This window comes from Narcine bancroftii, chromosome 8 (genome assembly GCF_036971445.1).
Source record: "Narcine bancroftii isolate sNarBan1 chromosome 8, sNarBan1.hap1, whole genome shotgun sequence".
Lineage (NCBI taxonomy): Eukaryota > Metazoa > Chordata > Chondrichthyes > Torpediniformes > Narcinidae > Narcine > Narcine bancroftii.
Window position 1 is genome coordinate 96370056 of NC_091476.1, and position 26449 is coordinate 96396504.

Genomic DNA, 26449 nt, shown 5'->3' on the forward strand with positions numbered 1-26449 from the left:
ATTCTTTGCTCTCAAATCAACAATTTAATTTAAAAATTGCTCAGAAGAAGTTGGCAGGTACTATTACTTTCAGCTGATTTATAAAGTACTGATGAACGATCCAGTTCCATATCAAATTTCTTGCTTTAAAAATATAAATATTTGTTTTTAGCAGCTTTAAGGTGTATTTTGATAATTTCAGTTCTTTTAAAGGAGTATGTGCCAAGGAGACCCACCTGAATCATATGTAATAAGATAAGATGGAGGACATTGGCCACTTGCTAACAGGGAAACTGAACCAAGGTACAAGGTAAAATCAGGTGAATGAGTAGACAGTATTACATTTCAAGTTCATATACACACATGTACATTTCTCAAATAGCACATAATAATCACACACACACACACACACACACACACACACACACACAGGCATACATATATGTAATATTAAATACATATGAATAAATTTTCTGGGTACTGTTACTGTTCATCAATCTCACAGCTTGAGGGAAGAATCTATTTTCCAGCGTGGCAGTCCTGATTTTGATGCTCCTGTACCACCTCCCTAATAATAGTACACTATGTCAAATATCCTATATGATGGATGCTGGAGATCCTCAATAATTCTTTGAGCCCTATTTAAGCAATGCTCCTGGTGAATAGAGGAAAGGGAGATCCCATTGATCTTCTCACCCATTTTAATGATCTTCTGAATTAACTTCCAGCCCTATGCTTTGCTGATGCAACCAGACAGGACACTCTCAAATGTGTTCCTGCAAAATGTTGTCACGACATCTCCATGATGAGATTAATATTATAGACATGAAATGTATGATGCCCCTTGCATTTATTAATGACTGTTTTATCATTGGTCAGACCAAAAATATTTGTATCAATTGTCATAGAGTCATGCAGCAAGGAACAAGCCCTTTGGTTCAGTTCATCTCCGCTGACCAAGTTGATGATCTTGACCTGTCTCATTTGCTTGCATTTGATACATATTCTTCTTCACCCTTCCTACTCATATATCCGTCCAATTGTGATTTAAGAACTTTATTCAGATAGAGATGCTTTGAATAAATGCATCGGAACATTTTATTATTTATTCATGTGATGTGGGCATTTCAGGCAATGTCATAATTTGTGTTCATTGTTTCCTTTGCTGGGATGGTGCTGAGTTGGCTTCCTGAATTGCTGCAGTCCATCCAGTGAAAGATATTGCACTGAAAGGGCTGTGCAGCATACACAGCTCAAACCTCATCATCAAGTTTGTTGATGACACAAATGTGGGTGGCCTTTACTAGTAAAAATGAGGAGTCAACATACAGAGATGCAGTGTAGTCACTAATGGACTTGTACAGAGTCAACATACAGAGATGCAGTGTAGTCCCTAATGGACTGATACAGAATCAACAACCTGTATTTGAATGTTAATAAAACAAAAGAGATGGTTGTCAACTTCAGGAGGGCCTGGGGAAACCACACTCCACTAACCATTGACAGCTCTACCATTGAGGTCGTCAAGAGTATCAAGTTCCTTGGAGTGCACTTTGTGGAGAATCTCACCTGGACCTTTAACATCTGCTCCATAGCCAAGGAAGCTCAGCAGCACCTCTACTTCCTTCAAAGGCTGAGGAAAGTTCAACTCCAACCCTCCACCCCACTACATTCTATTGAGAGCTTCCTGTGCAACTGCATCACTGTCTGGTTTGGAGGCTGCCCCACCGCAGACCGCAAAATCTAAGAGGAGGGTGAAGTCAGCAGAAAATATCATTGGGGGCTTTCTTCTTACCATGAAGAACATTCACAACACTCAAAAGGCAATAAACAGTGTGAAGGACTCCATACACCCCTCACGTAAACTGTTCTCCCTTCTGCCATCTGGTAGGAGGTACCATGTCACTCAGGTCCTTGCATTCAGTGGGAAACAGCTTTATTCCCCCAAGCCATCAAGCTCCAGAATTCCCAGAATTCCCAGAATATCATGTATGGATAGTACCATGGACTTTTACTGTATACGCCTTAATAATTTAATATTTCAATGTGTTTAATTTCTATTCTAACGTATATTTACACAAATATGCTCCACGGTCCTGGAGAATTGCTATCTCATCTTTTCTGTGTGAGCATAATATAAACGATAAATAAAGGTGACTTGTCTTGACTTAGTTAGCGTAGTGGTTAGCTCAACGCTGGTACAGAACCAGTATCCTGCGTTCAAATCCAGCACTCTGTGTAAGGGGTTTGTATGTTCTTCCCTTGTCTGTGTGGGTTTCCTCCCGCCCTTCAAAATGTACTGTGGTTGTCAGTCAATTGGGCTCATGGGTTGAAAGGGTCTGTTACTGTTCTGTATGTCTAAATTTAAATTTAATCTTTTACAGTGTGATTACATGGATTATCCCGAGGGATTTTAACCAGCAATGAGGAGAGAATGTCAATGTAATTAGGATGGCGTGTAACTTGGAAAGAGAGTCTGCAGTTAGTGGCGTATCCCATGTTCCTATCCTTCTCAGTGGATAAGGTCATGTCCAGAAGCTGTTGTCAAGGAAACCCTGGTGAAAATCTGCATTGGTAACCACAATGAGCCAGTGGCAGTAAGATTCAATATTCCTTGATCTCAAGCTTAGTGAAAGCTGAGCTAAACACCAAGGCCAGTCCATTGCACTGGGACTTTGAAAATAGCTGTAATATCTGCAAATTACATTCATTTTACATCATTTCCACTTGAACGTCAATGTGGCTTCTTTTAATGACCACAGAGTTTAAAAATTATGATAGGAAAAAAGAACTGTGTTTCATTCTGATGAGATTGATCTCATGGGTAATGGGAAGAACAAGCATTAGCATTTTAAATGACGAGAAATTTATTAGCCACGTTATATCAAAATGGAACTCTTAAAACTGGTTAGTGTTTACATGGTGACAATCAATAGATCAACTGATACTCGGACACGTTATCAAAATTGGTATATTGATTAAAGCACTTAAGACTACAGCCTTTTGAGAATTATAAATGGATCTCATTACAACAGTAATTTTCTCAAGAAAATAAATTGAGTTTTTTTATTGACTATTTATAAATCTGGTTGGCAAAGGAAAGGAAGCAAATGAGTGCCAAGTAAAAATTATAACAAATAAAAAGAAAGTCCATCAATGCCAGCAGGTTTCACTGTGTTTATTCATGGGGGCTTGTACTAAAGTTAAAAGGTAAAGTTTCCATTATTGTCATGTAATATTACATTTAGAACGTAATATAATGTGATATTGAGAATATAACATAAATGAAATTCTTTAACTTTGTCTACCATAAGGAAGACAGAGAGTTGCCACTTTGTCCAGCCACCATCACAGAAATGAGGCCCCAGCAAGGAACAAACTCACAACCCATGATTTACAAGACCAGTACTCTAACCTCTTTCAAAGACCTCAACAATGAAGACGCTGTTTACATCCGGTACCGCACGGATGGCAGTCTCTTCAATCTGAGGCGCCTGCAAGCTCACACCAAGACACAAGAGCAACTTGTCCGTGAACTACTCTTTGCAGACGATGCCGCTTTAGTTGCCCGTTCAGAGCCAGCTCTTCAGCGCTTGACGTCCTGTTTTGCAGAAACTGCCAAAATGTTTGGCCTGGAAGTCAGGCTGAAGAAAACTGAGGTCCTCCATCAGCCAGCTCCCCACCATGACTACCAGCCCCCCCACATCTCCATCGGGTACACAAAACTCAAAACGGTCAACCAGTTTACCTATTTCGGCTGCACCATTTCATCGGATGCAAGGATCGACAACGAGATAGACAACAGACTCGCCAAGGCAAATAGCGCCTTTGGAAGACTACACAAAAGAGTCTGGGAAAACAACCAACTGAAAAACCTCACAAAGATAAGCGTATACAGAGCCGTTGTCATACCAACACACCTGTTCGGCTCCGAATCATGGGTCCTCTACCAGCATCACCTACGGCTCCTAGAACGCTTCCACCAGCGTTGTCTCCGCTCCATCCTCAACATTCATTGGAGTGACTTCATCCCTAACATCGAAGTGCTCGAGATGGCAGAGGCCGACAGCATTGACTCCACGCTGATGAACATCCAACTGTGCTGGGTAGGTCACGTCTCCAGAATGGAGGACCATCGCCTTCCCAAGATCGTGTTATATGGCGAGCTCTCCACTGGCCATCGTGTCAGAGGTGCACCAAAGAAGAGGTACAAGGGCTGCCTAAAGAAATCTCTTGGTGCCTGCCACATTGACCACCGCCAGTGGGCTGATATCGCCTCAAACTGTGCATCTTGGCACCTCACAGTTCGGCGGGCAGCAACCTCCTTTGAAGACCACAGAGCCCACCTCACTGACAAAAGACAAAGGAGGAAAAACCCAACACCCAACCCCAACCAACCAATTTTCCCCTGCAACCGCTGCAACCGTGTCTGCCTGTCCCACATCGGACTTGTCAGCCACAAACGAGCCTGCAGCTGACGTGGACATTTACCCCTCTATAAATCTTCGTCCGCGAAGCCAAGCCAAAGAAGAAGAAGACTCTAACCACTGAGCTATCAGAGCCTCTATCATTGGGACAGAACCAATCAAGAAAGGCTTGTCGACTTGGACATTGCAAGAGAAATTAATTAAATTGGACATTTGAGGCTTCTTCAATTGAAAGAGAACCAGGAAAGAAACTCAAGGACATCATGTCATTTTGCCATGCCAAACCCACCCTGTTATTGAAGCGGCTCAACTCATTCAATCTTTTAAAAGGAAGGATCAACCATAGAAAACTCTCTATTAAAAAAAAAACTGTAAAATGTCTATTTCCCATTGAGGTAAGTGACACAACTTGGTGTTTAGCTGCAAGCTGGACATAATATGAAAAGCACAACTTATATTTTGCAAAATATCCACACAAGTATATCTTCTTTCCATGCAGTAGTTAAAGGTAAAAGGTAAATGTTCGATTATTGTCATGTTATACTGCATTTAAAATGGAACATACATGAAATTCTTTAACTTTGTCTACCGCAAGCTGAGTTTTTAATCCTTTCTGAAGGATGGTTAAGAGTTAACTGCATGCCACAGTCTGAAGTCACATTGGATTAGCCGAGCAGATTTCCTCTCCCTAGGAATTGATGAACCAGATCACTTCAATTATCAGTAATTTTATGGTCATCATTACTCAGAATAGTTTTTAAAAAATCCATATTATAAACTGAATTTTAATTCCTCTAAATTGAAAGAAGTAAAGTGGATCGCTACTTTGTTTGGAAGGAGTGTTTGATTTGCTGCTCTGACAGCTTTAACTGTTGCACCTCATTTCTGACAATGATCTAACTTCAACCACATCATTATTAATCTGTTCATTGCCAGATTCATTAAACACCAATGAGTTCTTCATTTAACATTTGGGCATTTTTCTGTATTATTTACATATTTATAACCATTCTGAATTAAACAATGTTTAGCATTAAATGGCAAGTAAAATAATCAGAATCCCAATTTATTGTCATGAACATGTCACAAAATTTGTTGCTCTGTGGCAGTATCACAGTGTAAATATTTATATAGTAAAAATACAAAATTCTGGAGAAGCTCAGCAGGACAAAGAGTGTCCTTTATGTAGCACAGGTAAAAATACACAACCGATGTATTGGGCATAAGCCCTTCATCAAGGAATGGAAGAAGATTTATATTCATGGAAAGAACATTTTTATAAAACACCTTACAACATGAATAAAAATAGCGCAAGAAAAAGATGAAGTAAGGCAAGAATCTGATAGCAGGGAAGAAGCTATTCTTGTGCTGCTGGGTTCTCCACTTCACGCTCCTGTACCTTTTTTCCAATGGTAACAGAATGAAGAAGGTGGTGGGGGTCCTTGTGGATAGAGGTTGCTTTTTTTTTAAGATACCGCATCTTATAGATGTCCTCCATGGAGTGAAGTCTGTGGCCTGTGATGTCAGAGGCTGAGTTAACAACTCTCTGGATTTTTTTTCTTGTCCTGAGCATTGCCACCTCCATACCAGTCAGTGATATAACCAGCCAGAATGTTCCCTGTAGAAGTTTCCAAGTGTTTTTAGTGAAATACTGAATCTCCACAACCTCCTCACAATGTATAGTCTTTGGAAAGTTTTCTTCTTGATTGCATAACATGCAGGCTCCAGGACAGATCCTCAGTGATCTTGACACCCAGGAATTTGAAGTTCATGACCACCTCCACTGCTGACCCCCTCGATGAGGACGGATTCATGTTCTCTTGATTTACTCCTGAATTCCACAATAATCCCCTTGGTTTTGCTAGTGTTGGGTTGAATACTTAGATATTGCCTAACAAAATTCATGTTCAAAGAAAAATTTAATTATTCTTGTGTCTCAAACATTGTTATTGAGTTATCAATTCTTCCAGGATTACATCCACATTCATGTGATTTTGGAGATCCTAAAACTCTATATCATCTTCTACATGTGATAGCACTAACAAACATTGAATCTGGCATAAAACCTCTTGATCTACCGTGATCCTCTTCCTATTCTAATTCACACCTCTCATCATCTGTGGCACAAGGCATTTCATCCATAGCGGTGGAAGATTCCAAAGCGAGTACCTCAAAGAACATTAAATTTCCAACGTTCATTATGGAAAACTACATACATGATAGAATATCAGATTCTGATACTTTGTTTTCTGCACAATTGGATACTGTTACCTGGATACAGTCCTCCTCCTGAATCCTCTCCTTTATTCTGTCACTGTTTCAAAAGCAGGAAATCGTCTAAGCCATTGGCTTAATGAAGTAACATCTCATATCTCAAGAAATCTTAAAGAGTGAAGATAAAATGCTTTGAATTCCTCAGTTTCAAACATTAATCAAGAGATAATACAATGTTGCTGAAAGTGGCAGATTCTTTTTCTTGTTCTACAATGATTCATAAACAACAAAGACAAATTAATTTCTTGATATTTCTGGGAGAAGTAATTGGAGATGGCAGAGGTCGACAGCATCGAGTCCACGCTGCTGAAGATCCAGCTGCGCTGGGTGGGTCACGTCTCCAGAATGGAGGACCATCGCCTTCCCAAGATCGTGTTATATGGCGAGCTCTCCACTGGCCACCGTGACAGAGGTGCACCAAAGAAAAGGTACAAGGACTGCCTAAAGAAATCTCTTGGTGCCTGCCCCATTGACCACCGCCAGTGGGCTGATATCGCCTCAAACCGTGCATCTTGGCGCCTCACAGTTTGGCGGGCAGCAACCTCCTTTGAAGAAGACCGCAGAGCCCACCTCACTGACAGAAGGCAAAGGAGGAAACACCCAACACCCAACCCCAACCAACCAATTTTCCCCTGCAACCGCTGCAACCGTGTCTGCCTGTCCCGCATCGGCCTTGTCAGCCACAAACAAGCCTGCAGCTGACGTGGACATTTACCCCCTCCATAAATCTTTGTCCACGAAGCCAAGCCAAAGAAAGAATTTTGACCACATTGAGTGGTATCTTCAGACTTTTAAAATCAAAAAGTGGTAGTGAACAAAACAGATTTAGGGTATCAGTGCTCCATTATGTTCTTCTAAGCTTGGTACAGTTTGCATAACTCTTTGTACCAGGGTTTTTTTATGGCCTAAACTGAAGTATATGGGTAATTCATGGACATGCCTCAAAAATATTGTGGAGATTCCGTTTGTGGAACAACAATTTAATTGCAGAGTGAAGATGTATGAATGTAAGAATAAACTATTGGAACATGTTTGAATCAAATACATAATCTTACAGGAAGAATATTTTTAACCCTTTGGACTACAGTAATTTAAAAAAATATTTTCGTAATATATAGACGGGATTAAGTCAATGGGTGAACTGCAGTACGAACAGTTGATGGTTGGGTACAAAACCATTCACAGAAAATGGGGATGGAGTATATGCCATGTCATGGTAGGCCATGAAAACAGGGACAGAGCCAATGGGTTAATTTTACTCATTCTAAATATGCTAAAGGATCAAAGTGTGAAGCGAACAAGAAATGCCAGTACTTACTAAAGCAACGAACTTTAGGACAATGATTAGTGGTGATTTCCCCACTCTTTCCCCGTGGGAAGCTTTAAGCTACTGGTCTATTCTTAACCTCCGCAGCAAGGTTAGGATTCTTCAAATGGCTATTAGATGTAACATCCCTTCAGATTGCTTCACATCAACATGCATCACATAATCAATGAGCAGTGGCGTTCATCTGAGCAATTTCACAACAAGAAGAAGTTAACATTTGCCATGGGGTTGAAAGAAACATTAACTTTTAATGAGAAAATGTCAGCTGCACATTTGCCAATTTAAAGTGTAATGGAAACTAAAGCATTTATATGTACATGGTCTGGCTTTAGTCTTCTCATGAAGTTCACGCATTCTATTCATAATGAGTTAGAAAGAAAGGAGTTGAGCTGGGGGTGGGGTGGGGTTAATAATCTGCAGTCAACAATAAATGAGTTGTATTTATGGTGTCCTGTGTAAACCATGTTTTTATTTTAACCAGGTAGAAAACAAATATTAATTATTGCTCACATTTCGGACGTGAGCCCCACTTCAAGAAGAAAATCAGAAAAGGCAGAAGCAGGATATATCAGAATGTCTCAGATTTCAAACAACGGGGGAGGGATCCAGACCCACAAAAAGTATTAATTGGATGTGATAAAGGACAAGGTCGAAGATGTCTGTGAAAAAGGAGATGGGGAATGGGGGAAGCAAGGGGATGCGGGTGAGGGTTTAACGTAAGACAGTGAAGTCGAAATTAATGCCTTCCAGTTGGAGTTAACTCAACTTTATTTATCGTTCATAACATGCTTGCATGGTAGGATGAGATAGCGTTTCACCAGGACCGTGGAGCATATTTACATATGTGAAGTTAGGAAAGCAATTAACACTTTAAAATATTTTGATACTAAGACGTATACACTGGAAGTCCACAGTACACTATCCACATCTATTCTGGGAGGTGAGAAGGCTGATGGCTTGGGGATAAAAGCTGTTTACCCACTCTGGATGTAAGGGCCCGAGTGCTACCTCCTGCCAGATGGCAGAAGGGAGAAAGGTTCACATGCGGGACAACTGGAGTCTTTTACAATGTTTATTGCTTTTCACCTGCATCTAGTGAAGATGATGTCATTCATATTAGGAAGAGGTTACCCAATGGTCTTTTCTGCTGACTTCACTATCCTCTGAAGGGTCTTGGAGACAAAGGTGGTACAGCTTCCAAACCAGGTGTTGATAGAGTTGCACAGGATGTTCTCACTACATCTTCTTTAGACTGTAGTGAAGATGGAGGGTGGGAGATGGACTTTCCTCAGACTTTGCATGCTGGCAATGGAGCTGGAGTTAAGGGACTAGAGGAGATTCTCCACCAGGTACACACTGATGACCTCAATGGTAGAGCCATCAGTGGTCAGGGGAGTGTGATCTCCTGAGACCTCCTGAAGTTGTTATGCACCAGTTCATTAGTGTCTGTACTTCGCCTCTGTATGCTGCCTTCATTCTTACTGATAAGGCCCACCACTGTGGAGTTGTCAGTGAAGATGATGATGTGGTTCAAGCTGTGTTTGGCTGCACAATTGAGGGCCAGTGGAATGAACAGCGATGAACTAAGCACGCAGACCCGGGGGCCCCTTGTGTTCAGTGTGATTGCCTTGGAGGTACCATTTCTCGACTGCCTGAGGTCACCCTATCAGGAAGTCAAGAATGAATTGCAGAACAAAGTGTTTTGATCCAGCAAGCCTAACTTCTTTATCAGGTACTGAATTATGATCGGGTTGAATGCCAAACTGAAGTCAATAAACAGCGTTCGAACATATGTGTATTCATTTTCTAGGTAGGTGAGGGCTAGATGTAAGGCAGTGGTGATAGCATCATCTGTGGAGTATTTGTATCTATATGCAAACTGCAGGGGATCCAGTGATGGGGTGGGGGGGGGAGCATCAGGTGCTTGATGTGCCCCATGACGAATGTCTCGAAACATTTCATGAGGATGGACGTAAGTGTTACAGGGTGATCATCATTGACGGAGGACACAGAAGACTTATTTGGCTCATGGAAAGTGGTGGCGGCTTTGAAGCACATTGGGACCTCTCAGGGAGATGTTAAAGATGTTGATGTTTTTATTTTTCACACTATGAACCATATTAACCAAAATACACAAAAAACATTTCCCTCTTGAATATACACAGTGTCATTTTCTCCCCTTTTTCCCCCTCTTCCTTCCCTCCTTCCCACCCCCCTCCCAACCCACTAAATGTTCAACATATACAATACAATACCCATTAAACAATGTCATCACACAATGAAAATAAACAAGAACATTGTGTCATCTACTTTTACACACTGGGTCAGTTCATTCGTCATCTTCTCATTCTGACATTTTAGGCGGTGGAGGTCCATGGTAGGACTTCTCTATTGTGTTCCATGTACGAATCCCAAATTTGTTCGAATACTGTGACGTTATTTCTTAAATTATGTTATTTTTCCAATGGAATACATTTATTCATTTTTATGTACCATTGCTGTACTCTCAGGCTCTCTTCTGATTTCCAGGTTGACATTATACATTTTTTTCCTACGCTAAGGCTATCATAATAAATCTTTTTTTATGCTCCATCCAAATTGAGGCCTAGTTCTTTACTTCTTATATTACTTAGAAGAAAGATTTCTGGATTTTTTTGGTATGTTGCTTTTTGTGATTTTATTTAATACCTGATTTAGACCTTCCCAAAATTTTCCACTTTCTCACATGCCCAAATTGCATGTACTATTGTTCCCGTTTCCTTCTTACAGCGAAAACATCTATCTGATACTGTTGGGTCCCATTTATTTAACTTTTGGGGCGTAGTATATAGCCTGTGAAACCAATTATATTGTATCTAGCGTAACCTCGTGTTTATTATATTTCTCATAGTTCCGGAGCATAGCTTTTCCCATTTTTCATTTTTTATTTTTATGTTTAGATCTTGTTCCCACTTTTGTTTGGGTTTACAGCTTATTTCATCATTCTCTTTCTCTTGCAGCTGCTTGATGTACATGTTTGTTATAAATCTTTTAATTATCATTGTGTCTGTAATCATATATTCAAAGCTTCTTCCTTCTGGTAACCTGAGCCTGCTTCCCAATTTATCCTTCAAGTAGGTTTTCAGCTGGTGGTATGCAAACATTGTACCATGAGTTATACCATATTTGCACTTCATTTGCTCAAAAGATAATAATTTATTTCCCAAAAAACAATTTTCTATTCTTTTGATCCCTTTTCTCTCCCATTCTCTAAAGGAAAGGTTATCTATTGTGAAAGGGATTAGTTGATTTTGCGTCAATAATAATTTTGGTAGTTGGTAATTTGTTTTTTTTCCTTTGTACGTGAATCTTCTTCCAAATGTTGAGCAGATGGTGCAGTACTGGTGAACTTCTATGTTGCACCAGCTTTTCATCCCACTTATGAAGTATATGTTCTGGTATCTTCTCCCCTATTTTATCTAGCTCTAATCTGGTCCAATCTGGTTTTTCCCTTGTTTGATAAAAATCTGATAGGTATCTTAATTGTGCTGCTCTATAATAATTCTTAAAGTTTGGTAGCTGTAAGCCCCCTTGTTTGTACGATTCTGTTAATTTATCTAGCACTATCCTGAGTTTCCCGCCTTTCCATAAGAATTTCCTTATTTTTTTCTTTCGCTCATTGAAGAATTTCTCTGTTAAGGAAATTGGTGATGATTGAAATAGGTATTGTATCTTTGGGAAGATATTCATTGTAATGCAATTTACCCTTCCTATCAGTGTTAGTGGTAAATCTTTCCAATGTTCTGTCATCTTATAATTTCTTCATTAATGGCTGATAATTAAATTTGTATAGATGGCCTAGATTATTATCTAGTCTAATACCTAGGTATTGGATTGCTTGTGTTTGCCATTTAAATGGTGATCCTTTCTTGAACTGTGTGAAATCTGCATTATTCATTGGCATCGCTTCACTTTTATTTGATTGATCTTGTACCCCGATATTTCTCCATATTCCTTCAATTTATTATGTAATTCTTTTATTGATAATTCTGGTTCTGTTAAGTATACTATGATGTCATCTGCAAATAAACTGATTTTAAATTCTTTTTATTTTTATCCCTTTTATTTTATTTTCTGTTCTTATCAGTTCTGCCAAGGGTTCTATAGCTAAAGCAAACTGTGAGGGAGATAGTGGACATCCCTGCCTCATTGACCTGCTTAATTTAAATTGGTTTGATATATATCCATTTACTGTCACCTTCGCCAATGGTCCCTTATATAATGCTTTAATCCAATTAATATATTTCTCTGGTAGGTTGAACCTCTGTAGTACTTTTAATAAATAATTCCATTCTACCCTGTCAAAGGCTTTCTCTGCATCTAAAGCAACCACCACTGTTGGCATCTTATTTCCTTGTACTGCATGGATTAAGTTAATGAACTTACAGATATTGTCCGTTGTTCATCTTTTCTTAATAAATCCAGTTTGATTTAGTTTTACTATTTTTGGTACACAGTCGGCCAATCTGCTTACTAATAGTTTTGCTATTATCTTATAATCTGAGTTAAGTAGAGATATTGGTCTATATGATGATGGTGTTAGTGGATCTTTCCCCATCTTTGGCATTACTGTAATTATTGCTGTTTTACATGAATCTGGCATGTTTTGTGTTTCTTCAATCTGGTTCATTACTTCCAGGAGAGGAGGAATTAATAAGTCTTTAAATGTTATATGGAATTCTATTGGGAGTCCGTCCTCTCCAGGCGTTTTATTATTCGGTAGCTTTTTTAATATATCCCGTATTTCCTCTATTTCAAATGGTTTTATCAATTTGTTTTGCTCCTCTTGCAATTTTGGTAGTTCATTTTTAGCTAGAAACTCATCTATTTTATCTTCTTTCCCTTCATTCTCAGTTCACTATAATTGCTTGTAGAATTCCTTGAAGTTTTCATTGATGTCTGTTGGGTTATATGTAATTTGTTTGCCCTTTTTCCTTGATGCCAATACCGTTCTTTTCGCTTGTTCTGTTTTAAGCTGCCAAGCTAGTATTTTGTGCGTTTTTTCTCCTAGCTCATAATACTTCTGCTTTGTCTTCATTATGTTCTTCTCCACCTTATATGTTTCTAGTGTTTCGTATTTTATTTTTTTGTCTGCCAATTCTCTTCTTTTTGTTGTATCTTCCCTTGTTGCTAGTTCTTTTTCTGTACTTACTATTTCCCTTTCCAGCTCTTCTATTTCCCGATTGTAGTCCTTCTTCATCTTAGTTACATAACCTATTATCTGCCCTCTGATGAAAGCTTTCATTGCATCCCATAATATAAATTTATCTTTCACTGATTCTGTATTTATTTCAAAGTACATTTTAATTTGGCACTCAATTAATTCTCTAAAATCCTGCCTTTTAAGTAGCACGAAGTTTAATCTCCATCTATATATTTCTGGTGGGATGTCCTCCAGCTCTATTGCTAATAACAGAGGTGAGTGATCCGATAACAATCTAGCTTTATATTCTGTTTTCCTAACTCTCCCTTGGATGTGGGCTGACAACAGGAACAGGTCAATCCTTGAGTATCTTTTATGTCTACTCGAATAATATGAGTATTCCTTCTCCTTTGGGTGTTATCTCCTCCATATATCCATAAGTTGCATTTCCTGCATTGATTTAACCATAAATTTGGCTACTTTTTTCTTTCTGCTAGTCTTTTGTCCAGTTTTATCCATCTTTGAATCCAAATTAAGGTTGAAGTCCCCTCCTATCAATATATTCCCCTGCATATCTACAATCTTCAAAAAGAAATCTTGCATAAACTTTTGATCCTCTTCATTAGGTGCATATATATTGAGCAAATTCCAAAATTCTGAATATATCTGACACTTTATCATTACATACCTCCCTGCTGGATCTATTATTTCCTCCTCTATTTTGATTGGTACATTTTCATTGATTAATATAGCTACTCCTCTGGCTTTTGAGTTATATGATACTGCCATTACGTGCCCTACCCAGTCTCTCCTTAATTTATTGTGTTTCACTTCAATTAGATGCGTTTCCTGCATGAATTCTATATCATTTATTTCTTTTTTCAGTAAATTTAATAGCCTCTTCCTTTTGATTTGGTTATGTATTCCATTAATATTTATATTCATATAGTTTAACATGGCCATTTCATACTATGTTTACATCTCATTCCCGCTTCCTCACCACTACCTTGCCCCTTTCCCCATTTCCATTTCTCAGTTTTCTCTTTTTGAATGCTCTGTAATGACAACATTTCTAAAACATAAAATATTTCAACCATTCCCACATCTAAAATTCCCTTAACCCCAAGTGTCCCTCCCCCCCCCCCACTCTTTGAGTCGCCCCTTGTCCCTTGCTGGGCAACTACAACTCCCCTCTCCATTCGGACTGTGAACCCGTTCGCAAGTGTCAACTGATTTTGCAGAGACTGTTATTCTCTCCGACCCAATCCCCTCCAGAAAATACTTTTATCTTCCTATTACAACAAAGCTTCCCCTTATTTCTTCTCTTTTTTTTTAAAAGTTTTATTTATTATTGATTTTTTTAACTCCTCTTTTTTTTATTCCCCCCTTCTCCCTTACTTCTCCTTTCTTCCCTCCTTTAGTTCTTACTTATACATTATTTTTACTTCTTTATTTGTAGTTTGTCGTCGTTCTTTGTTCTTGTTACATCTCTTCATCTCTCTTTCTGTTCTGCAAATTCTCGTGCTATCTCTGGATCTGAGAACAGTCTGTTTTGCTCCCCCGGGATAAGTATTTTAAGCACTGCTGGATATCTTAACATAAATTTATAGCCTTTCTTCCATAGGATCGATTTTGCTGCGTTAAACTCCTTCCTCTTCTTCAGGAGCTCAAAACTTATGTTTGGGTAGAAAAAAAATTTTGACCTTTGTATTCCAGTGGTTTTTTTTGTCTTCTCTAATTTTATTCATTGCCTTCTCCAATATATTTTCTCTTGTCGTATATCTCAGGAATTATTCTAAAATGGATTTTGGTTTTTGTTGTGACTCTGGTTTCGGGGTTTATGTTCTGTGTGCCCTTTCTATTTCCATTCCTTCCTGCATTTCTGGCATTCTCAAGACCTTTGGGATCCATTCTTTTATAAATTCTTTCATATCTTTGCCTTCTTCATCTTCCTTAAGGCCCACTATCTTTATATTTTTTCGCCTACTATAGTTTTCCATTATATTCATCTTCTGAGCTAACAACTCCTGTGTTTCTTTAACTTTTTTATCACTTACTTCCAATTTTCTTTCTAAGTCGTTCACTTCCATTTCTACCGCCATTACATGTTCTTCCACATTTTCTAATCTTTTCCCTACATCTGTTATGACCAGCTCTTTTCTACTCACTTTTTCTTCAGTACTTTTCATTTTTCTTTTTATTTCACTAAATTCTAGTGTCAGCCATTCTCTCAATGCTTTCATATGTTCTTGAAAATTTTTTTTATTTATGTACTGTCCATTCATTTTACCTCCTATTTTCTGTGCAGAGCTTGGTGTTCTCCTTTTTTCTGTGTCTGCTTTTGGGTTTGTGTCTTGTATTTCTCTTCCTTATATCTGTGTCTCTTCTGACTTTCTTGTTGAGCAGCTTGTCTCAGTTTGTTGGGTATTTTTTTTCCATGGTGTCTTGATGTTGGTCCTCTTTTTCTGGGTTGGTTATCGGTTGTGTTTCTAGTTTCCTTTTTTCATTCTCACTCCTCCCATTCCCATTGTTTCTTTATCTTCCAGTTGGGAGGCCTGCTGTCAGGTCTCTCTCAGCTGGTCCCCCCTTCCGTCGGTGTTGTCATTGTCGTGCGCATCGTCCATGTGCAGTTGCGCACCTCTGTTTGGCAACGTGAGCCATCTTTGCAGTCCTGTGGTCAGTGGGTCACAACCCTGCGGGGTCTCCACTAACTTCGGGGAGTGGGCTCCTCTCTTCAAGGCGGGTCCCTGCTTTTTTATGCAGGTAAGGCCTTCACCATTCTCTTCCGGCATCTTTCTTTCTTCTTTTCTTCCTGTTGTTTTTGGCTTTTCTTTTTTAGGTGCCATTTTCTCCACACCTTTATTTTTTATTTGTTGTGATTTGTGTGTCTGGGGCTTTGTTTTTTCTTCACTTTTTTCCTTCTTTTCTGGAGAGGGCTGTTATTCTCCTACCGGCCACTACTCCATCATGTGACTCCTCCAGAACATCTGCTAGTTGAGCTGCACAACCCCTGTGCACTCTGCTGGGGATGTTATCTGGTCCAGCAGTTTTACTTGGGTTGATTTTGCCTTGTGCTCTCTTAACATTCACTCAATCAGAAGATGAGGTGTTGTTCCTCCAATTTACGGGTGGTCACAGTCTGGCAGTACATGAGACCATGGTTAGACATGTCAGCAAGGAATCGGGATGGACAATTGAAATGGGTGGGCACTGGGAGGTCCACGCTAATGCAGTGGACTGAGCTGAGATGCTCTAAAATGCAATCTTCCAGACTGCACCGAGTCTCTCTGATGTTGAGGAGACCACAGCAGGAGCACCAGATGCAGTAGATGACCCCTGCAGATTCACGTGAAATGTTGCATCACTTGGAAGGGCTATTTGGGGCCCTGAATGGTGCTGAGGGAACAAGTGGAGCATCTCCTCTGGTCACTGGGCTAAGTCCCATTTGGTCATAGAGGGAGCAGTCCCTGCAGACAGCAGAGAGGAGATGGGAATATGTCCCTCGTGGTGGAATCATGAAGTAGGTGTTGGAAATGGCAGAGAAGGATGCAGAGGTTGGTGGGGTGGTAGGTGTAGACAAAGAAATCCTGTCCTTGTTGCGCATGGGAGCAGAGGGAGGCAGGGCATATTTGTGGGTAATGGAGGATATGTGGGTGAGTGCTAAGTTGATGGTAGTAGAGGGAAAGTCATGTTGTTTGAAGAAGGAGGACATCTCTGATGATCTGGCATGGAAATCCTCATCCTGGGTGTAGATACGACAGAGATGGAGAAATTGAGAGAGGAGAATGAAATCTTTGCATGGGATAGGGTGGGAAGAGGTGTAGACAAGGGAGCTGTGGGAGTTGATGAGTTTATAGAAAGTGTCTGTCGAGAGTTTGTCTCCTTAGATGGAGACGAAGATTGGGGAAGGGGACAGTATTTCTTGAGATAGACCGTGAATTTGAGGTTGGGTGGAAGTTAGCAGCAAAGTGGATGAATTCAACAAGCTGATTATGGGTACATGAGGCAGCACAAAGGTAGTCATCAATGTTGCAGAGGAATAGTTGAAAGGCCTTGCCTGGGTCAGCTTGCAGCATGGATTGCTCCAAGTTGTCAACAAAAAGGCAGGCATAGCTGGGGCCCATGTGGGTACCAATGGCTACACCTTTAACCTGGAGAAAGGGTGATGAGTTAAAGGAAAAAATTATTGAAGGTGAGGGTGAGAAGGGACCTATAGATACTGAATGGACCAGCTGAGTTCCTCCAGCAGTTCGGGGTATTTACTACAATCACAGCATCTGCAGCCTGTCATGTTTCTCTCATTAGTTACTGCTCACCTGTTGAAGGGTCTCAATGACATCTTTCCAACAAACTTTCAACTTCACCTTAAATTGATCAGAACATAAATTTTTCAGATACGACTTTGAAGGTCCTAATAATTAATTTGAGGAAATGTTAAATTTATGACTGAAGCTTACTTAATACATTTAACATTAATTCAAACACAGCATGCACCAGAACAGATTATTTTATGGCGCCATAACTTGGCATCAACAGTGGTGTGACCACTGCTCTCAGATGAGGCAAAAAGAGGATTTACTCGGCAATTACCATTATTTCAACAAAATGCACTTTTATCTCAGTGCCCTACCGATCCCATTGCTGAAGGATCTCAATGTTTCACAGCTGCATTATTCCGAGCCCTAGTAAATCTGTCTTCTGTGTTAGTAAATTTCATTTTCAGTGAAATCTCATTTGCCTGCAGTGCTGAAGGACTGTGGTGGGTTTGTTGCCGCTGTGTGTAAATTCTGCCTGCCTCAGTGGCAGAATTCATCAAGCAGAAAAGACAGATTTAATCAGACAGCTACTGAAGGATGGGATTGACAATCCCTTTACTACCTGGAGCAGGTTTAATAATTGAGTCAGGCTCCTGCAGGTGTTTATTGTACAAGAGATAATAAATTTAAAATATCCATAGTTTAGAAACCCAGCAACATGTGGAAGATGGTTTGGACAAGGTACCATTCTGACAGATGCTGATGGAGTAATCTTGTCTGGTCTTTGGACAGCTGATTCTGATCTCGTTCTCTGCATTCATTCTGAAGTTTGCTAATTGGCTTTTTGCAAATTGTTCACTTGGTTGCTACCCCTTCACAATGCACATGTGCTTTGCTTTTAGGTTTGACCTTTAAAAGTATTGTATGCACGTCTGTGATTAGTTTTAAAACAAAAAATATAACATGGTATCAGCAGTTTTTTTTAAATCTTGTAACAGTGATACTGTAACTGGGTCCACACTTCATTCGGTTAACTACGTCCACGATACTGAAAAATAAATAAAACATTAATCATAATGAGTTTATTGCCATAGAGAGCCATGGAGGGAAAAATCACTGGGTATATTTAAAGCAGAGTTGATAGGTTCTTCATTTGTGAAGGATTCAAAGGTTATGGGAATAGGGTTGAGAGGAAAAATATAGCAGCCATGATTCGAAAGGCAGAGCAGACTCGATGGGCTGAATGGCATCATTCTGCTAAGTCTTCCAGTCGTATGAGACAACCACCCTGAAATATTCCACGGAAGTACTTCTTGAAACAGAAATATACACAATCAACAAAAATGAATCAATGATGAACATCCCCAAATGCAGTAAGCACCAAAAAATAGAGGGCTCCAAATAAAAACGAGGTACCATTAGCACACTAGAAGAAGTAAAGTTGCAGGGTGAGATGATTTATTAATGTTTTTAATTACTTTTTTTTCTGACTTGAAACACAAAGCACGTCATGTGCCAAACTCGCCACCTTTTTGAAGGCATCACATCCTTCAGCCCTGTTACAAATACATGGAACATGAAAAGATAGATATAAGCTGTGGAGAGTAAATACCATACTGACATTTGATAAAGTGGTTCACATTATACAAAGGCTGAAAAGGATTTGATCTTAAAACTCTCACTTTTCATGAGTTAGAGGAATGTTGACATTTTCCAAACTAACATCCCAAAGATAATGTTAACGGCTGAAATGAGCAAATCACAACAGCCAGTTCCTGGGATTAGCATAGCCCTTCATCCATGGCAAGTACAATAAACCAGTCAGTTGAAAATTGGACGAGCAATATCTCAAAGTTTGTCACCAGTGGAGATTACCCTATTTTCCAAGAATTTCAGGATATCTGTCAAAAAAAAAATCAATACCCATTTTAAATTTGGGATCTCCTTGAGTGGAATCAGGAAAAAATATTGCTATTGGGCAGGATAAATTTAGCTGCCACCATAATAATATTTGTTGTCACACATATTAGATATTTTATCATATTAAATTGTTCTCCAAGATAAAGATTAAAAAGAAATACTTTCATTATTTTTAAGGCTATAATTAAGAGGAGCTTGAATGAAGATATTTCTACCAAGGCAATAGCACTCAGCGTAACACAATTTCAACACTCGCATCGCAGGTTCGAATCTGGCACTGTCTGGAAGCAGTTTGTACGTTCTTCCTGTGTCTGCGTGGGTTTCCACCCACCCTTCAAAACAAACAGGGATTGTCGTTTAATTTGGGAATTTGGATGGTGCAGGCTCATGGGCCAGAAGGGTCTGTTACTGTGCTGTAAGTCTAAATTTTAATTTAAAAAAAATGAGCAATCTAAAATACTTGAGTTGGGAATCAAATGCTTGCCGACTTTGGATCCAACCCAGGTTTGGTATTAAACTGCATCGGAATGGATTTGAAATGAAACGTTCCCATTGATTTGTCACTAGATATCTGGGAACTCTGAAAAAAGGTGAAGTTGTTGCATGGATCCTGGACAGAGTGAACTTTAACTTTAGTAGAATGGTATACAGGTTCAATTAAAATATAACTGCACAATAAGTTGGGAAGTAGAATCAACGAGTCACGGGGCTGTACAATAAAGAAATAAGCATTTCAGCCCATTGTGTCTATGCCACCCTTTTTGCACATAACCATTCCTACATTTGGACCATTTCTGTCTCTGCCTTGATAATTTAAGTGTCTGTCTCAACGCCTTTTAAACATAGTAATTGTATCTTTTCCATCCCCTCCTGTCAGTGTTTAAATTATCAACCACTTTTTATGTTGAAACAAAAAAATTCCCCTCAGATCCCCTTTATCCCCTTTAAAACTCCTACCTCTCCCCTTAAACGTTTGCCCTCTTGTTTTTAAAATTCCAAGCATAAATAAAGGTTTGTAAGAAATTTGCATTCCCTTCAGCAATTGATAGTCAACTGTTCAGATTTATCTAAAATCCTCTTGATAACCAAATGTATTCTCAGATAAAGGTGGCTTAAAAAAGTTAAATCAACCATGATCTTAAAGACTAAATATTCATTTCCTGTGTTTGAGAATAAAACTCCAAAAGAAGATAATGTTGCAGCTCTATAAAACTGTGATTAGAACGCACTTTGAGAATTTTATTCAGTTCTGGTCACCTCATTCTCGGATGGACACAGAGGAAATTTAGCTGGATGTTGTCTGGATTAGATAACATGTCTAATGAGGGAATATTGAATGAGCTGGGAGATTTCTTTTTTGAGCAAAGGAGAATGAGAGGGAACTTAACAGGTGTGAGGTTATGAGAGGTGTTGGTTGAGTGGACAGCCAGCACATTTTTCCCAGGGTGATGATGGCCAAAATTAACTCTATTGAAATAATGTGGTTTTTATCCCAAAAATTTCACTGGTTTGACAAATGAGGGAGATGTTCCATTCCAAGTTATAGGGCGGTATGGTTAGCCTAGCAGTAAGCGCAACATTATTACAGCACCAGCAATTGGGACCAGAGTTCGAATCCTGCGCTGTCTGTAAGAAGTTTGTACGATCTCCCTGTGTCTGCATGCCTGAACGGAATACAGTGCAGAAGATAACCTGTTTAAAGGGATCTGGGTAAACTTCCCCTTACAATGGCAACAAGAAGGAAGTGAAAATCAACAGATTAAAATGTTGGGTAAAATGTACAAGGCAAATTTTTAAAAATATCTTCTCTACTCACTGCATGTGGGAGTGATGGAAGTGGAATCAATCAATGGTTTCACATTGCAGTTGCTTGGGCACTTAAAGAGTAATTAGCCAGACCTTGGGGAATGGGAATGATATGACGAATCTACCGTATGCTTGAATGAAATGAAAGACGAAAGAACTAAATTGGCTACCGAATTATTTCATCATAACTTCAAAATAAAAACGTAATTTTCAGTTTAGAGTGGTTTTACTGAATTAAGATTACCCAATGTCAAAATTTCTTCCCTTATTTCTATAATGTGCTTTCATGTTCTGAGGAATCCTTCTTTATAGAGGAGGTTTAAAGCCAGTCTATTGCTGCCTAATTAATCCCGACAACCAGTTAATGTTCTTCTGAAAACTCTTGTGTTGTTTCTAGAAGAATCCTTCCACAGGAATACTTAATGCACAATCATATAAAGCCATGATTGATGGAACAGAATAGCATTTTGCCAGTAGAAAGCCATCGCTTCTATAAATGATCAACTCAACACATTGATTACATCAATTTCCTTATAACAGTATGCAGCTGTTCAAATTTTGAGCCAGAATTTCCAATTGCATGGGGGAACTATCTGATATTACTGCACCAGAGTTGACCCAACCCTCGTCATGATTGGCGATCGGCCTGTAATAGCTCAAATGTGGTCTTCTTCCATCTGGCTTTTCCTCCACCACACATTGTCAAGGATCCAAATAAGACAAAGAAGTGAATTGCTCTGGGGCTCCTGCGGGCAAGAAACGGTGGAGGAAAAAGTTCAGCAGTAGTTTCCATCCTGCTTTTGACATTGGCTTGGAACAGGAGTCAGCCCTTTGAAAATCTGACGCTTTCAACAACATACTCTTTCCCAACATACTCTTTCCCAACATACATCAGTTGCCTAACTTTCTACAAATCTGTGTTAAATGTATCCAAGCAGTCGAATCAACAGCTTGCTGTAACAAAGCAATGTGAAGATTTAATTTTAATCAAAGATACCGCACAGTTACGAACGCTTCTGCCCCACACCGCCCAAGTGATCAATGAACCAACTAACCCCGTACGTCTTTGGAGTCCTGACGGATATATAAACTCCTTATGGATGGCACCAGATTCAACCCCAGGTCTCTGGTTATCTGATCCGATCCAATAAGGAATAAAGATCAGAAAGGTCACTGTGATTTTTTTTTAAATGCCTGACAGAGCAGCTTTCCTACAGTGTGTCAAAATTTTTACATTTTTTTTTTAATTTTACCCTATCACCTTGGTAATTTAGCAATTTGTTTATGATCTTTCTCTTTATTCATGCAAGTATTTTTAGAATTCCATCTACCCTACATCAAATCTCCTGTATCAAATTGATTAAAAGTTCAATGCCAGTTGCTTTATATTTGACTGCACAACATGAGAAAACAGAGCTCAAAATAAACAAACAATTTGCATAACTCTGTAATATATCATATTTAATGATTAGATGCAATCATGTTTTGTTTTTCCAACATACAGTAAGATTCTGCACAGTTTTATAGCTGCCCTATGAATAAAATTATTTAAAACGGTTCAAAAGATGAATGAGTAAACATTGTTTGTTTCAAATCATGCATGTAGAATTTTCAAATTTTATTGACCAAGTTGTCTCTGCCTGTGCTAAGCTTTCAACCAATTCATCCTTTCCTTCTTCATTTATTCACGTCATTTACTCAGGAAGAGTTGTTTCTTTTTGAGCTGACAAATGTTGATCCATGAAGCCATTTCAAACTGAACTTGGAAAATATGACTGGAGACAATAAATTGACCAGTCAAATCTATTTTCTCCAAGGCACGATATAAAATTACTATCAGCAGAAGTATGATGCTTCCTCTCTGCAAACCCTTCCACTTGATTATTTCTATCTCCAAATTGCTGACAGTATTTTCTCAGAACCTGTTTGAAATTCTGTTTTTGTGCTAGAGACAAGATGAGGAATATCCAATGTTGGCATTTCTTTCGGTGTCACAGTTAAGTACAGAAATGATTGCTGTCTGGTCACATTAAACTACTTGCATTAGAATTAATAGATAAACAATTACGAGTTGTAAACATGCCTGCCAGTCACACAAATTGGGAAGCAATTAGGCTCTGAACCTTATCTACATGCATAGCAACCATTTCCCTTGAGGGGCTATGGCTAATATCACTTCTGACATTTTGAAGCTACTGTATTGCAATTTCTTTATTCCAGAGGCCACATTTTTTCATTGGGCCTCTGCGTCCCAAATACTTGAGCTTAAAATTTCCAAATTATTATGAGAATTGAAAAAGGCCTCATATTATTGGGCCAATTTTTTTCTGAGATACAGCATGGTAACAGACCATTTCGGCACATGAGTCCGTGCCACCCAATTACAGCCCAATTAATCTACAACCCCTGGAACATTTCAAACAGTGGAAAGAAACCAGAGCACCCATAGGAAACCTAGGCAAACACAGGGAGAACGCACAAACTCCTGATCGCTGGCATTGCACTAACTGCTACGTCAACCTTCCACATTTGACTGTTGCATGCTTTAAATGCACAACCACCAGGAGTGAGATTAATCAGTTCATTATCATCAAATCAATTTCAATCAGCACCAATTAGGGAAGCATGGATAAGGCATTTAAAATAAAAATAGTTTTGTAAGTCACATGAAAGCTGCCCGTCCGATGATACTGGATAATGATGATTTTGTTTTCTGAGCACTTCTGCGTGTATTTTATGGATGTTGGGCAGGTAATTATTAAAAACATACCTTAAAATGTTCCTATCACATACAGCACTGTTTCTTATGTATGACCTATTTTAATGATTTCCTCTCATATCTTAAACCTTCTTCAAGCATCCAAAACCATGAAGTGCCACATGTCATTCGTTTTCTGCATTAACACTTGGACTTCTTCCCTGCTGATCTTGGTGCAGTCAGTGACATAGTGAAAGATTTCACCAGGACAATGTGACCATGTAAAAGTGGTATTAGGGCAAAATCCATCAATACAGCATCATTATGTGATTAAACATGCTAAATTCAATAAAAGATAATGTCATGATTCTCCAACTGCCTGCTTGATACAGCAAATCAGAAATTATCTCTGTGTTCAACCTGAAGTTGTCTATCATAATCCCCAATATTTTTTTCAGGAAGTAAACCTTTTGAAAAAAAATTGTTGTCCAGTGTAATCAAGCAATGAATAAATTACAAAAAGAATCATTGGATATGAATTATAACAGCATTCAGAGTAAAAAAGAACAATCTTCATTGAGAGAGTGGGGTATACAAGCACCAGAGAGGTGAAGAACAGATAGACTACAATGGCATTACCTGTTTATTCTTTGACCCCAAAATCAGAATCCCACTTTGCTCTGGAAGAAATAGGAGGGAGACACACTGGATACAACCAGCTGATGTAACTGTGGTTTGAATTACATTGGAAAACAGCATTAACTTTGATTTACTCCAGTAGTGTCAAATCAGATTAACTCCAGTGTGGTCAAATCTACTGAACAAAATGTTTCACAATCCCACCTCAACTCAACAATAAGCAATAGATCAGGGAATTAATCCTTTAAAATTTTCCAATATTTACATTCATTGACTGCTGAACAAGTGATCTGCATCTTCCATTCACTGCTTTGCAACAGAGACAGGCCCAGTAATGTGAATATAGCTTGTCTTGCATGGTCAGACAAAACTACAGTTAAACTTAACATCTGGTGCAAATGATCACTGAACATTTGGATCGAATTTTGTTTCCCACATTGGAAAAAACTCTTCAGGGTATAGGCTTGTTCATTTTAGTGATCTTGATTTTCATTCCACTGATTTCTTCACTACAATGTTAATCCACTCAGCACAAGTGGGATAAGTTTAATTTTATTTTATTGCTTATCACAAGCTTTCTCAAGAGCTTAGTTTTGCTTTGATCTTCTATGTGATGGTAAATTTCTAAATATTGTCAGAAATAGTAGGAGAGATATTATCTTTAAACTCTCCTGCCCTTATCCTCTCTCCCAACATACACCTGTCACTTCTCTGCTGCCTGATCTCAGCTTCTTGACAAATTTAAAAATTGTCATGTTTTTATATCCCTTCACGGTTTCACTCCATTTTCACTCTCACCTCCATTATCCCAACAACCCTTTGATCTGTTTTTTTTTTGCCTCCCTTTTCAAGATTTCAAACCTTTTCTGATTATAATTCCTCCTTAGTTGATGGGTATCACTTAACCTGGAGAGATTCTAAACATGGAAATTCTCTCTCAAACCCTCTCCCAAATTGTGTTTCTTTAAAGCCACCTCTTTTGACAAGCATTGATAATTTGTTTTGTCATCTTAAGTGCTGGTCAATGCAATTCACTCCACCCGATATCAAGAAACAGTTGTGCCTGCGTTAACGGCAATCCAACCAGTCATCATTTCGGCTGTCGTACTAAACCCCTGCACTTCAGATCGAGCTCCACCTTCAGCCAAATTGTTGGTATTGTTCCAATATGGTACCTACCAGACAGTGTGGAAAATTGTCATTGTCACTAAATGCCTGACAAATTTAATCACCATGCAAACAAGTCAATGCTCAATACTCAGTAAAATAATAGAAATTGCTTCAATTATGATGTTGTGCGACTAATGTTTCATTTGAATTTTGCAAGATCATCTTGCTAATAACATCTCAAAAGAGTGCAAATATCAGAATAATGGAGAATAAGAATGTACTGGAAGAGTAAAGTTCTTTTTTCTTTCTCCGTCAATGGCTTTTGGGTGATAAGCCTTTCGCTGTAGCAGGCCTGGGAGTAGCTCTTGCTGTCAACAGTTGTAGAGAGGGAAAGAAAAATTCCATTTATCACTGTCATTGTTCATTATCATTAAAAATACACAGGACAAAAATGAATGAAAATTGAATTACAGCTGCCCGCAGCGTGCTAACATCATCCGTCTTCAGAAAGAGGAATCACTGCTCCATCTCGATAGAATAAGTTTAGTGGATGTTTATGGGAATTGCAATTACAAGGTACCAAAGTAATTTAAGTGCATATTTATTGAGATAGCTTGTTTGCCACTGTCTGGAGGGAACTCTGGCCCTTTCATTATTCAATACTGGCAGTTACATTTCACAAGCCTTTTCTCTGACTCCCTTGACATGTCAATAAATACCAATAGCTTCACAATTTAGTGCAAAGTGAAAGTAATTGTTTTTAATTTTGTTCAACTTATTTTCAAACATTCAAATATTGGATTGCATCTTTGGGCACAAGACCTGTTCATC